Below are 12384 nucleotides of genomic sequence, written 5' to 3' on the forward strand. Positions count from 1 at the left end.
TGTTCATTCTCGCTATCCACTTCTTTCTCTCTCTCTCTTTCTCCCCCTCTCTATCTCTCATAAATAAATAAAGAAAATATTTCTTAAGAAAAAAAAAAAAAGAGGAGCCAGAGTTAAGTGATTGCTTTGCAAACATGAGGACTCGAATTTAATTTCCAGAATCCACATAAAAATGCCAAGCGTGGTAGCACGCACGTGTGAGCCCAGCCCGGGGGGTGATGAGCAGGACAATCCTGGAGCTACCTGGCCAGCCGGTCTAAGGTCGAGGCCAAAGAGAGAGTCTCAAAGGAGATGGATGGTGTGCCTGGGCAATGATCTCCAAGGCTGTCCTCTAGCTTCGGTGTGAATAAACATACACTGCATGGGTACTCACACACACATGCATTCAACACGTAAATAAATGAAAACAGAAATGCTTTTCTGACGAAATGCTTATTTTCTCAATTTCTATTGGCTATAATTTCTCAAACAGACCTTGAAACTTCAGGTCTACAAACTGCCCCCAAAACTCAAACCTAAGTTCTAGCTCAGTCGCCCTTTCTAACTTGCTGGCTGCAGCAGGGGAGCCGTGGCACACACCTGGCGCCAAGCTAATGCCAAGAGCGAGCTTCAGCGCAGGCCTGGCTGCTGCCCCTAGGCTTTGGTGCTCACTCTCAGCGGAGCTGTGCACGCATCCGAGGAAACCAGGCTGGGTGACAAGGCCAGGCTGCTGCACTCTCCTTCACAAAGACACTCCAGCTACTTGGACAGCAAAGCCTTGGGGAGAGAAGACAAGCCCAGATGACATCATGCCTCTGGAGCAGAGACTAGAGGTCTGAGGTTGTTAGGCTGTCTCCTACATGTTACATCAGCAATAATCAAGGGTTGTTTGTTTGAACTCTGTCCTTAGAACCCAACCTCGGCAATACTAATGGAAAGAAGGCATGCAGTGCTGTCTCTCCCAAAAGGCTGGTATTATGTAACGGGTGTGGCATTATTTGTGAAACTTGAAAATCCGCAAAGAAAGCCCTCAGCTTATCAACTCATGAGATGTCCTGGAGAAATGAACAAAGATAATTCTCCAAAGCAAATGACTGACTCTTTAATCTATATTCTAGCACTTTTCATGTCATAGAGGTGTTAATATTTAATAATGTAAACTGCCAGCCAGAAGACTAAGTGATATCAGGACAGAAAAGTCTCTATAGCGTGATTTATAATCAACTCTCGCCAATGGGTGCCCTTGCTAAACTGCTCTGTTGATGGCTTTCAGTGGGTGAGCTGTTTACCATGCATGCGGGAGCTCTGTTCCAGCTCGTGGCTTTAAGGAAAAGCTGTCTGTCTGAATCTTTCAAAGGCCCGATGGAAGACGCAATGCGTTTGTGTCTCAATAAAGTTACTTCATGTGCCATCAATTTTCCTTTAAAACTCAATGATTGTACATCTCCAGGGACTTCTCAGTTTCCTGGCTTTAAATATCATCTAAGTGCTTAAAGTTCCAATTTGGTACTTCTACTTAAGACTTACCCTTGTTCTCCAGATTGGGATATTTGTTATGCTTGGCTTTTAAGTTAATATTTCTATTAAAATGAATGCCTAAACTCTTTTCCACCCTACTTCAAACCAAAGTCTGTTCCACTGTCAAGTACAAAACTTCTTGGGAAAGGACAACTCCTTCCTCATTATTATGCTACTGAATACCCTTACAAAATAACCAAATTTCTAAGTGGAGAAACTTAGTTTGCATAACACAGCTGGTCACTGCAAAAGCACTAATCAACAGAGATGTTGAAGACCAACCGAAAATATTTAGTGATGTCGATGACAGTCCAGATGTCTTCCAAATGCTGACATCAGCCAAATGCTCAATACTCACTCAGCACCTACCATATGCTGGCGCCGTGCTGGGTGCAGAGGTCCACTTAGGGATTCTTGGAAAAGTTGCCATTTCTACCTTATCATTACAGACTTCTCTAGGCTTTCGTCAAGCTTCCCATTGCATTTCTAGTCACTGTGAGTTCGGGGTCACCTTGGATGATGATAAAGAACAAAAGAGGTCCAGCTTCTCAGCAACACTAAGGACTGCAGCTACACACTGCTATTTTGACAAAGAGGCCAAAAAGATCCTTCAGCAGTTAGCCTTACTTCAATGTGCCAGGTAACCAGGCTGGCCAAGGACAGGACAGACTGCTCCGTCAGTATGATAATCCCCCTTTCGGCATCCCCGTTGGTGATCCCTGCCTTGGCACATTCCCTTCTGCCTTCAGGAGCAGCATGATCGGCCTCCAACTGAGTTGACTGTCTCCCCATAAAAACACCCTTCGGGGCTGGAGAGATGGTTCAGCAGTTAAGGCACTTGCCTGCAAAGCCTAACAACCAGGGTTCAATTCCCAAGCCTCCATGTAAAGCCAGATGCACATGCATGTGGAGTTCATTTACAGCAGCTAGAAGCCCTGGCATACCCATTCTCATTTTCTCTCTCCTTGCAAATAAGTAAATAATAATATAAAGATTACAGAATCATTCCCTCCCCCCCCCCCCGTTAGAAAGAGGCAGATAGAATGGGAATGCCAGGGTCTCTAGCCACTGCAAATTAACTCCAGATACATATGCACCACCTTGTGCATCTGGCTTACATTGGTAATAAGAATCGAACCTGGGTCCTCAGACTTTGCAGGTAAGTGCTTTAACCACTAAGCCATCTCTCCAACCCCAGCATCTATTAAAAACAACAGCAACAACAAAAACAAACCCACTTCAATAGCCTGGCCTTTACTTGTACTTTACTTTTCATGGCCATACTGGATCCTTGCAGTTCTCACTCATGAAGTCGTTTCTAAATTCCCAAGTGCTGGGAGTTCAGGTGTATGCCACCATGCCTGGCTCAAGAATACTGCTTGGTATTTGTAAATATTTACACCAAAAAAAAAAAAATCAAAAGAAGAGTAATATTTTGGGCCATGTAAAAGTTACATGAAACTCAAATTGCACTGCCCACAAACCAGGTTTGGATGAAAGCCGACTTTTAAGGTTGGGGAGACGGCTCCATGGCTAAAGCACTTTGCTGCAGAAGCAAGAGAAGCTGAGTGCAGTTCCCCAGACCACACAGCAAGCCGTACTTCCAGCACGCCTACGGCAAGAATCTCCTGTAAGCCTGCAGCCAGCTATCCTGGCTAACACAGCACCGGGCAAGGCGAGAAACCAGCCTCAGACACGGTAGAAGACAAAGACCGACACCCAAAAGTTGTCCTCTGACTTTGACACATTCACAGTGGCAGGTGTACATGTGCACTCTCGCGGGCACGCACACACACCCACATACAGTATCCGCATACATGCGCATACACACAACGAGAAAAAGCGACTACTTTTATTCACCTATACGTAGACTAGGCCCGTACTTGCGCTGTAATAGCTGAGCAAGGTGAAAGGAGAGTCTGTGTTCCCCAAGCCTGTGAGGTGTATAATGCAGCCATTTATAGAACACGTTTCCTACCCCTGCTCTCGAACTTCAATGCACTTGAAGATTATCATCCTCCATGTCTCAACTGGAGCCTACGGAGCTCACTCAGCAAACTAAAGAGTCCGCAGCGGCTGACAGTGGCTGGAACAGGAGGTCAGCCCTCAGCTGCGGTGGGAATGACACTGGAGGTAAGGTTGTTCGCCAGAAGCAGTGCACCTGGACCAGATGAGGACACAGTCAACATGTGCTACTCACTGGCACTTTACAATTCTGGAGAAAGTACTAAAAATGATCCCACAATAATGATCCAGCCTCCCAAGTATGTTGAAGAAATTCCATGCTTCTGTTGTAGACTTCTGAAATCGCAAACCTCTATACACAGAAACGGGGACTTCATGCACTCACCTTTCTGCACATCTTTCTACATCCTGATTCCAATTAAAATATTGCTTCTCATTGATAGGTGAATGATTAAAAAAAATGAAACTAAGCTGATTCTCAGAAACCTGTTGCCTTGGTCAAATAAGAGGACTGAATAAACTTCTGGTAAGTAAAACACAAGGGTTAAGAACGTGGGCTGCACCAAATAAATTTGATTTTAGGGAACTACAAATGTATCAGGCTCAAGAAAGGAGAAAAGAAGAGAAGAATTCTGCCCCAGTTCCCTCAACAATCAATTCTTAAGCACTGATCTAGGGCCCAGGCATAGACTCTGAGACAGGTGGGTAAGTCAGTTCTTTCTCCTAACTCAGTCTAGTGAACACCAGAAATGTGGAACCTACTAGTAACCAGATTGAGAAAGATAGGGCTCAAGGTGACTCCAGAAAGGAGAAGGCACAGTCTGTGAGGAGGACATGAGAACCTCAATGATGAAGATACGAGACTTGAATTTATTTTATTTTATTTTTTGATTTTTCGAGGTAGGGTTTCACTCTAGCCCAGACTGACCCAGAATTCACTATGTAGTCTCAGGGTGGCCTTGAACTCACAGCAAACCTCCTACTCTGCCTCCCGAGTGCTGGGCTTAAAGGCATGCGCCACCACGCCTAGCACAAGACTTGGAATTTTAAACGAGCAGAAAGTGTGTGTAAACCAGACATCGGGTGTCTTCCTCAATTAGTCCCCACCATAGTTTTTGGGATAGGATCCCTCAGGGAACCTGGAGCTCACCAATTTTGTTAGACTAGCTAGGTACAGAGAGTCCCTGTCTCAACTTCTACAGTGGAATGATTACAGGCGTGTGGCACCATGCCTGGCATTCATTTGCATGGGTACTAGGGATCTGAACACAGATCTTCATGCTTGCCTGGCAAGCACCTTCCTGAGTGAGCCATCTCCCCATCATGCCCAAGTGGATATTCTTAGGGTTTTATTAGGCAATTATAATTCATTCAATTACTTGCACTGATAACCTTCGGTACTATGCTTGTGCTCAGAAAATGAAGTCACATATTGGAAAAAAGGGGGAATAGTGGTTTTTGGTTTTTTGTTTTTTTTTTTTCAAACAAAATGTCAGTCAGTTTGATGCAAATTCTGACCTCCATTAGTGTCTGCTAATTTAATCTCTTCAGGAATCATTACAGGGCTGTCACAAAGAACCTAGAGTGAATGGTATGGGAAGTAGGAGATGAATGAATACCTTTGATCACTGTTGCTGTGTTTGAATTTGAAACGTCTCCACAGGCTTATGCTATAAACACTTATACTCCGGTACTGTTTTGGACGGCTTTGGAACATTTAGGGGGCTGGACAAAGCGAGGAGAGTGATTGCTAGGGGTGCACTTTTGAAAGTTCTACCCAGTCCTCTGTCCTGCCCCGCTCCTGCTTCCTGGCCCATGCTCGGGTGAACAGTCTCTGCTACATGACCCCCTGCCATGGGCTTCTCCTCCCCAGCTGTCTTCTCTAGAGGGACCGGAGCCCTCTAAAAATGTGAGCCACAAACAGCCTTTCCTCCCTTAAGTACCTTTTGACAGGTATTATGGGCACACTGATGCAAACCTAGTGTAATTATCTGCACAGCAAGACAGCGGAACTACTCAAGGGCACAGGCAACTGCTCTGAAGCCCACACACAGGTTGCTGAAGTTTTGGTCGATCTACGAAAAGAGTCTAATTGCCTCATTGCGTTTTCTGTGTCCATTCCATCCCTCAGCACTGGAGGACACACATACATAGGACAGTGAATTCTTGAATTCTAATGTGACTGTGGCCTGTTTTGAGAGCTTCCTCTAATTATTTCAGCGTCACAATGTCAGGGCTCCGATTTTCCTGCTAACAACTCGAGGCATAAGTCAGAGCTCATACAGGACTACTCCTACCACACTGTGTGTAAGTAGGATGCAGTCTGTCTTTCAGCACCAGGCTCCTTCCAGCTGCCCCTGACGATCTGGTGGCACACATGTCTAAAATGTGCCAGCTCCTTCTTCCTTGCGCCTTATCACTGGGATCCACTTGATCCAAAGTGTAATGGCTGCCAACTCGCCTGGATCTGGAACCACCTGGGAGACCCACCTCTCAGCATGTCTGTGAGGATGTCTTCGGAGGGGCTTAACTGTGGAAGAAACACCCATCCTGGATGTGATGGCACCGTCCCATGAGCAGGAATCCTAGACTGAATACAGTGCAAAAAAGGAGAAACCAGCATTCATCTCGCTCTGTGCTATGGGACCAGACAATGCTCCTGACACCTTCTCCTCTACCAAGATGACTGTATCCTCTGGGGCTATGAGCCAACGTAAACCCTGGCTTAGGCTGCTTTGGACAGCTACTTTGTCACAGCAAGGGGAAAGGTAACTAATACCCAAAGCATAGTGGACAGGTTCGTCATGATGAGTATACAACAGAAAAATAGTTTCAGCTACACCTTCTAGGTGAAGAGCACATATCCAATCTCCGTTCCAGCCATCTGATTCACAAGGCTCCGGGAGAAGGGACTTCAACCTCCCAAACAGCTGGGAGCAGACACAAGCCACGAGGGCTGGGAAGAACGATTTTTGTACCTCTAAGTGTAAAGAATTAATGCTTTCATAGGAAGGTCCTGGGGAGAAGGTTGGTTTGTGAAAATAAAAAAGCCTAAGTGGTTTTGAGGGATAAAAATAAATGGGGACAATAGCCCGTAACAAGTCACCATTCACGTATAGCCCAGGGCCAACAAACCACAGGTGTCTACAACATCTTCCGTTAAGTCAATCTGACACTGGGTGAGAGCTGTTATTAACCACTGAACTACCAGGCTAAATCACATGACAGAACTTGTCACTTTGATAGGGTAATCTGAAATGTCAGCCAGCAGTCACTCCTGAACTTACATGAAAATTCATTCGTTCCAACAGACAGCAGTGTTAATGGAGATGGTAATTGCACTCACGGGGTGGCGAGTTTGTGTGGACGGAGGAGATCCTAATATGAACGAGTCTGATCACACTTGATCTCTGGAAGGAAACTACTGCTACTGCCCAAAAATGAATTACTTATGAAAAGGTGGCAGAAACAAAACATGATCATGGTTTATTGTTCTCCTCGGAAGTCTGGACAATTAAGTAGCGATCATATTTCAGGAAAGATTGAAATGTCTAAATCATTGCAAATGTAACTGTCTGGTTCAGAAGGACTTTTTCTTTTTAAAAATTTTTAATTATTTATTTATTTATGAGAGATAGAGAGGGGCAGATAGACAGAGAGAAAGAATGGGGATGCCAGCGCCACTAGCCCCTGCAAACAAACTCCAAATGCCTGTGCCACCCTATACATCTGGCTTTACAAGGGAACTGGGGAACAGAACTAGGGTCCTTAGGCTTTGCAGGCAAGCACCTTAACCACTGAGCAATCTCTCCAGCCCCTTTCTCTTTCTTAATAGAAGCAAAGCACTTAAGGGAGTAAATCATTTCATCTGCAGGAAATACTTTACTAGGGTGAAGAACTGGTGTGGGGGGGCTGGTGGTGGTGTGGGGATGCACACCTATAATCCCAGCTACTCCATAGGCAGAGGCAGAACAAACTCAAATTTGAAAATATTTTATTTTTATTTATTTATTTGGAAGAGAGAGAGAGAGAGATGCATGCATGCAGATAGAAAGAATGGGAGCACCAGGGCCTCTAACCACTGCAAATGAACTCCAGATGGATGTGCCACCTTGTGCATCTGGCTTTATGTGGGTCCTGGGGAATAGAACTTGGGCCCTTAGGCTTTGCAGGCAAGTGCCTTAACCATTAAGCCATCTCTCCAGCCCTCAAACTAAAATTTTTTAAAGGGCTGAGTATTTAACATGGTGGCACAATGCTTTCTCCCCATACCAAAAACAAATGTGCACACGCACACACACACACTAAAATCATGCTACTGCCATATCATATCTGATTCAAATGGACATTTGGATTCGTACTGACCAACACGGAGGACCGAAATCTTCATTGCCCAGAAAATAGAAGAAAGGATCTTTAAAGCTCAGCATGTAGGCATGTACTGCAAACTTTCCACGGATCTGTTTTCTTCCTCCGGAGTGACAAGTGGGTTGGGAAGGGAGGTCTTGCTGGTTTGAACAGTGAATGCTCCTTCAGAGATATATAACCTTACACATAAAACCCCTGTTCTAAGTCAACCATGAAAGGCCCGTTGGCAGGTAACGCCGTCTCAGTTAATGCAACTAAGTACTGTGTGGGTATCTTCCAGTGTTTCTAGACTACAGAAATCCTGAGACAGGAGCAAAGTGGCCGTGGCCAAACATCTCTTGCGGGTTCAGTTTGACATTCATCATCTGTGATTGGAGGCAGGGACAACCCTTACATTTTATACCCTCCAGCTGAGCAAACAAGCCAAGTATGAGCAGATTATTTTCTCAAACTGTGGACAGAGCTGATGAGAAAAAGATCTCCTACCTTCCAGGACGTTAAGCTCTTAGACACATGAAAGGCTACAGCCACTCAGACAGCATAGGTTGGGGGTGAAGCGGGCTCTGGGGTGCAGTGAACACCTGGCCCACCAGCTGCTGCAGCAAGTCAGCTTTGTGAATTTCTCACTTGATGAACTGTTTTTATATAGCTGGTTTAACCTGGGGGGAATGGCCACCTGAAGTACCGAGCACATTGTATGGCCAATACTCAGAGACGCAGTGGAAGACCAGAGCCAGCACCCATCCTCCATTTCTTTCCTTTTTTTTTTTTTCGGTTTTTCAGTGAAGGGTCTCACTCTAGTCCAAGCTGACCTGAACTTCACTATGTAGTCTCATGGAAATCCTCCTACCTCTGCCTCCTGAGTGCTGGGATTAAAGGCATGCACCACCATGCCTAGCTTATTTCTTTTTTCATATATATATTTTTTTATTTATTTACAAGGAGGGAAAAGGAAAAAAAAAGAAGGGGGGAAGGAAGAGAGAATGGGTATACCAGGGCCATGTGCTGCTGCAGATGAACTCTAGATGCATGTGCTGCCTTGTGCATCTATCTGGTTTTATGTGGATAATAAAGAATCAAACCTACATCCTTAGGTTTTGCAGGAAAGCACCTTAACCACTAAGCAATCTCACCAGGACAGACTAAAACCTCTTTAAGACAGAAGTGACTCGCCTGTATTGTCCTATGACCTACAGTTCACTTGGTGAATGCATGCCCAACCATCCTCTGCATGCAAACCATCTCACTGAGCCCCTACAGAGCAGAGGGGGAAATATCAGGATCATTTTACAAACAGGAGGAGGAGCAACATACAGTGATGGCCACTCCACCCCCCACCCCGTCCCCCACTAATAACTACATCAGAAATGCCAACAACAATGGAAGAGCAAGCAGGAAGGACCCTGGATCCCGGCCTGCAGAACAAAGGGTGTTCGCATTCCCAGCAATACACATAGCTTTTACCCCAACCCACTGCTGTTCAACTGAGACAGCCTTCATGTAACTGCCTACAGGGTTCCTGCTTTGTTTGCTAGGCTTTGGGGTGAGTAGCACTCTCTTGCTTGCCCACTTAAAGTCAAAGACCCATGGATTTTTGTTTTGTCTTGGTTTTCTTGAAGAAATTTAATTCTACTGTCTATTTACAATTTGTTCCTTCCTCCCTTCTCTCTTCTGGTCTCCTTCCTCATCTTTCTGCCCTTTCTTATAATGTTCCAGACTGTTCCTAAAACCTTCTGCAAAAGAAAGCCAAGATCAGCTACTCATCTCTCTCAAGATTCATGGGCGCTCATCTAACCCTTCAAGAAGCAGGGGCCACTTCCCTCCTTCCATCTCACACCCCTCTTTCCTCCTGGAGCTGTCATTTATGAACGGACTTAGTTTCACAGAGAATTTGCCGTGTGCGCTTCATCACTTCAAACCTCTTCAAATTAATCTCACCGCTACCGGATGGCTGCATGCTCCACCAGAGAATATTCTTAAAACTATTAGATTAAAGCTTGAAAAATACAGATTTATGAAGGAAATGCTGACAAACCAGAATTAAGGTGAGGTGAACATGTCATTAAGATGCTTCCTGCCAAAACACTCCAAGATACACAGGGTGCATTACAAAGTCAAACCGGTCAAATCAAAGATAATGCTTCCTGAGAATCAAATTAAAAGCATGTCTACCAAAAAAAAAAAAAAAAAAAAAAAAAAAAAAAAAAAAAAAAAAAAAAAGCCAGTAGGTTTGCATGACAAGGCTGGCCATTATCTCCATAGGAACAGGGCTGAAAAACATAAGAACAAATGCGAGACTCACTGCAGGCTGCAGCACAGTATCCACCAGAATTTTTAATCTTAACAGAAGACTCTTAAGTAGGTCACAGAAAGCTCAGAAATTTTTGACAGCGCTAAAAGTATGATGGCTGACACTGGGTACACGATATTGGAGGAAAAGTCACTATTTTGTTATTCTGACCCAAACACTGGCTGCATTAAAATAATGAAATATTTAAGAACAGGGTGTACAAAGGTACCTACTCGAACACTGAAAAATAAAAGTCCTGTACCATACTCAACAGAGCGTTGGGAACGAATTAGACTGAAAGGTACTGATGACTTCAAGTTGGAAATCCTAAAGAGAATGCTTACAAAATCTAAATAGAATTAGGAAGTTATTTCTGTAAACATGCTGCTTAAATTAAAAACAAGTCTTTCACATTCTGGACAGCGATGTTTCACAAAATGCTCTTCTTGGCTTCTCCTTTCAGGGCTGCCTGCTTTAGTTTTCAGAAAGGCCTTCCTGGTATTTCGAAATTCGTTGTCAGGCACCAAAGGGTTCGTCTTATTCTGCATTCGTCTCTTCTCTTCACTGGGTTGCAGCCAGATCCTTGTGCATTATGTGAACACCAGAGAAAACAGAAGTAAGGAAGCTGCAGAAATGTCAACGAGGGGTTACTACCCGACCACTGTGATCTTACACGGCCCACTTCTTGCTTGCCTTATTGCTCCCTGTCCCTGGCAGTCACCTAAAAAAAGGGGAAAGTACAGGGAAGACATGGAAAACGAATGTGTTGCTTTTTACACATAGCTTCAAATTAACATTTAAATATCAACTGAGTAATTTTTTGCCAATATATTTTCCTTCCCAAGATGAAAAAAAAATGTTCTAGGTCATTAAAGGGGAAAGGGTCTTTCTTTCTTTAAACAATATTTCCAAAGGAAAGGGGCAGAGGTGTAGAAGGCACATCCTTTAGAGTTCACAAGCGTTAAGAAAGCAAACCCATCCGACTCACTTTTGCTATGTATCACTACGTACAGCTGTGTATTTCTGGAGTCGCTCTGAGCAAACAATCCCATGAGACATGCTTTTATTTTTTATTCCGTACATATTTGTAAAAACTCAATGTGCAACAAATAATGTTGAATGAAATAACAATATACCATCAGAAAGGTAGGATACAAACTCAAGAATGGGCTAACCCTGATAATCAGCCCCAGGGTGAAGGAGACTGGCACTAAGGACACTTAACACATACATAAATCCAGAAGCTCCTAAGAGCTCATCACTGAAGTAGACTTCACACACGCCCACCATGGCTCAGGGAATTTTGTGGAAGAGGGGGTAGAAAGACCGTAAGAGCCATAGGTTGGACCTCATGCCCAGAGGCGTTGCCTCTCCTCAATAACTAACTCCCTCTCTCTCTCTCTCTCTCTCTCTCTCTCTCTCTGTCTCTATCCCTCTAAAATAAAATTTAAAAATCATTTTATTTATTTGTGAGAGAGAGAAAGAGGCAGATAAGAGAGAATGGGCACACCAGGGTCTCAAGCCACTGCAAACAAACTCTAGAAGCAAGCACCACTTTGGGCATCTGGCTTACATGGGTCCTGGGGAATCAAACCTGGGTCCTTAGGCTTCACAGGCAAGTGCTTTTACCACTAAGCCACCTCTCCAGCTCAATAAGTGATTTTTTTGAATGCTCCTAACCCCCACCCCTAAAACAAAATGAAACAAACAAATAAACAAAAAAGACACCCATTTTAGACAGGGTAGCAGGGAATGCCTGTGATGCTGAAGGTACAAGCCATACACACCCTGCTAAGGCATTCAGCAGTACTTCTCAATTCTTCCTTGTACCTCCTCATCGAAGATCCCTCTAGAACTCAGGAGGGCAAGCTTGCCCACTGCACTCAGCTCTTCTAAGAAGTTCTGTGCTATGATTTCCCCACATTCACTTAAACCTCAAGCCTTACCATGTTCTGGTTATATTCCTGTTGTGCTGATCTTATTGATAAAACTGGGCTTCCAACATCATAAAGCTATGAAAGCAGATCAGCTAAAACAATGCTGGAGACAGTCGAAACTAGCTTTCCAACATGCATATGTGTTGCCCCAAGTAATCTTTGGAAACTGGAACCACTGCTTCCATGTTGAGAAATCGTAACCTTTATGCTTAAAAGGAAAAACAGTAATTATCATGAAAGAACTATATAAATCCCTAAGAGAACTATATAAATCCCTCACCAGCATTAGTGTTGAATACAGTGTGCTTTATGAAGCCACTCTTAACG

General features: G+C 44.1%; 1 protein-coding gene and 1 pseudogene across 5 annotated transcripts in view; one reads left to right on the forward strand and one right to left on the reverse strand.

The window, feature by feature from the left end:
- Window positions 1-12384, reverse strand: part of Dock4 (dedicator of cytokinesis 4) — a 478789-nt gene that overhangs the window by 282154 nt on the left and 184251 nt on the right. The window lies entirely within an intron of this gene.
- Window positions 8042-12384, forward strand: part of LOC123455345 — a 33770-nt pseudogene continuing 29427 nt past the window's right edge.

This window comes from Jaculus jaculus, chromosome 16, assembly GCF_020740685.1.
Source record: "Jaculus jaculus isolate mJacJac1 chromosome 16, mJacJac1.mat.Y.cur, whole genome shotgun sequence".
Taxonomy (NCBI): Eukaryota; Metazoa; Chordata; class Mammalia; order Rodentia; family Dipodidae; genus Jaculus; species Jaculus jaculus.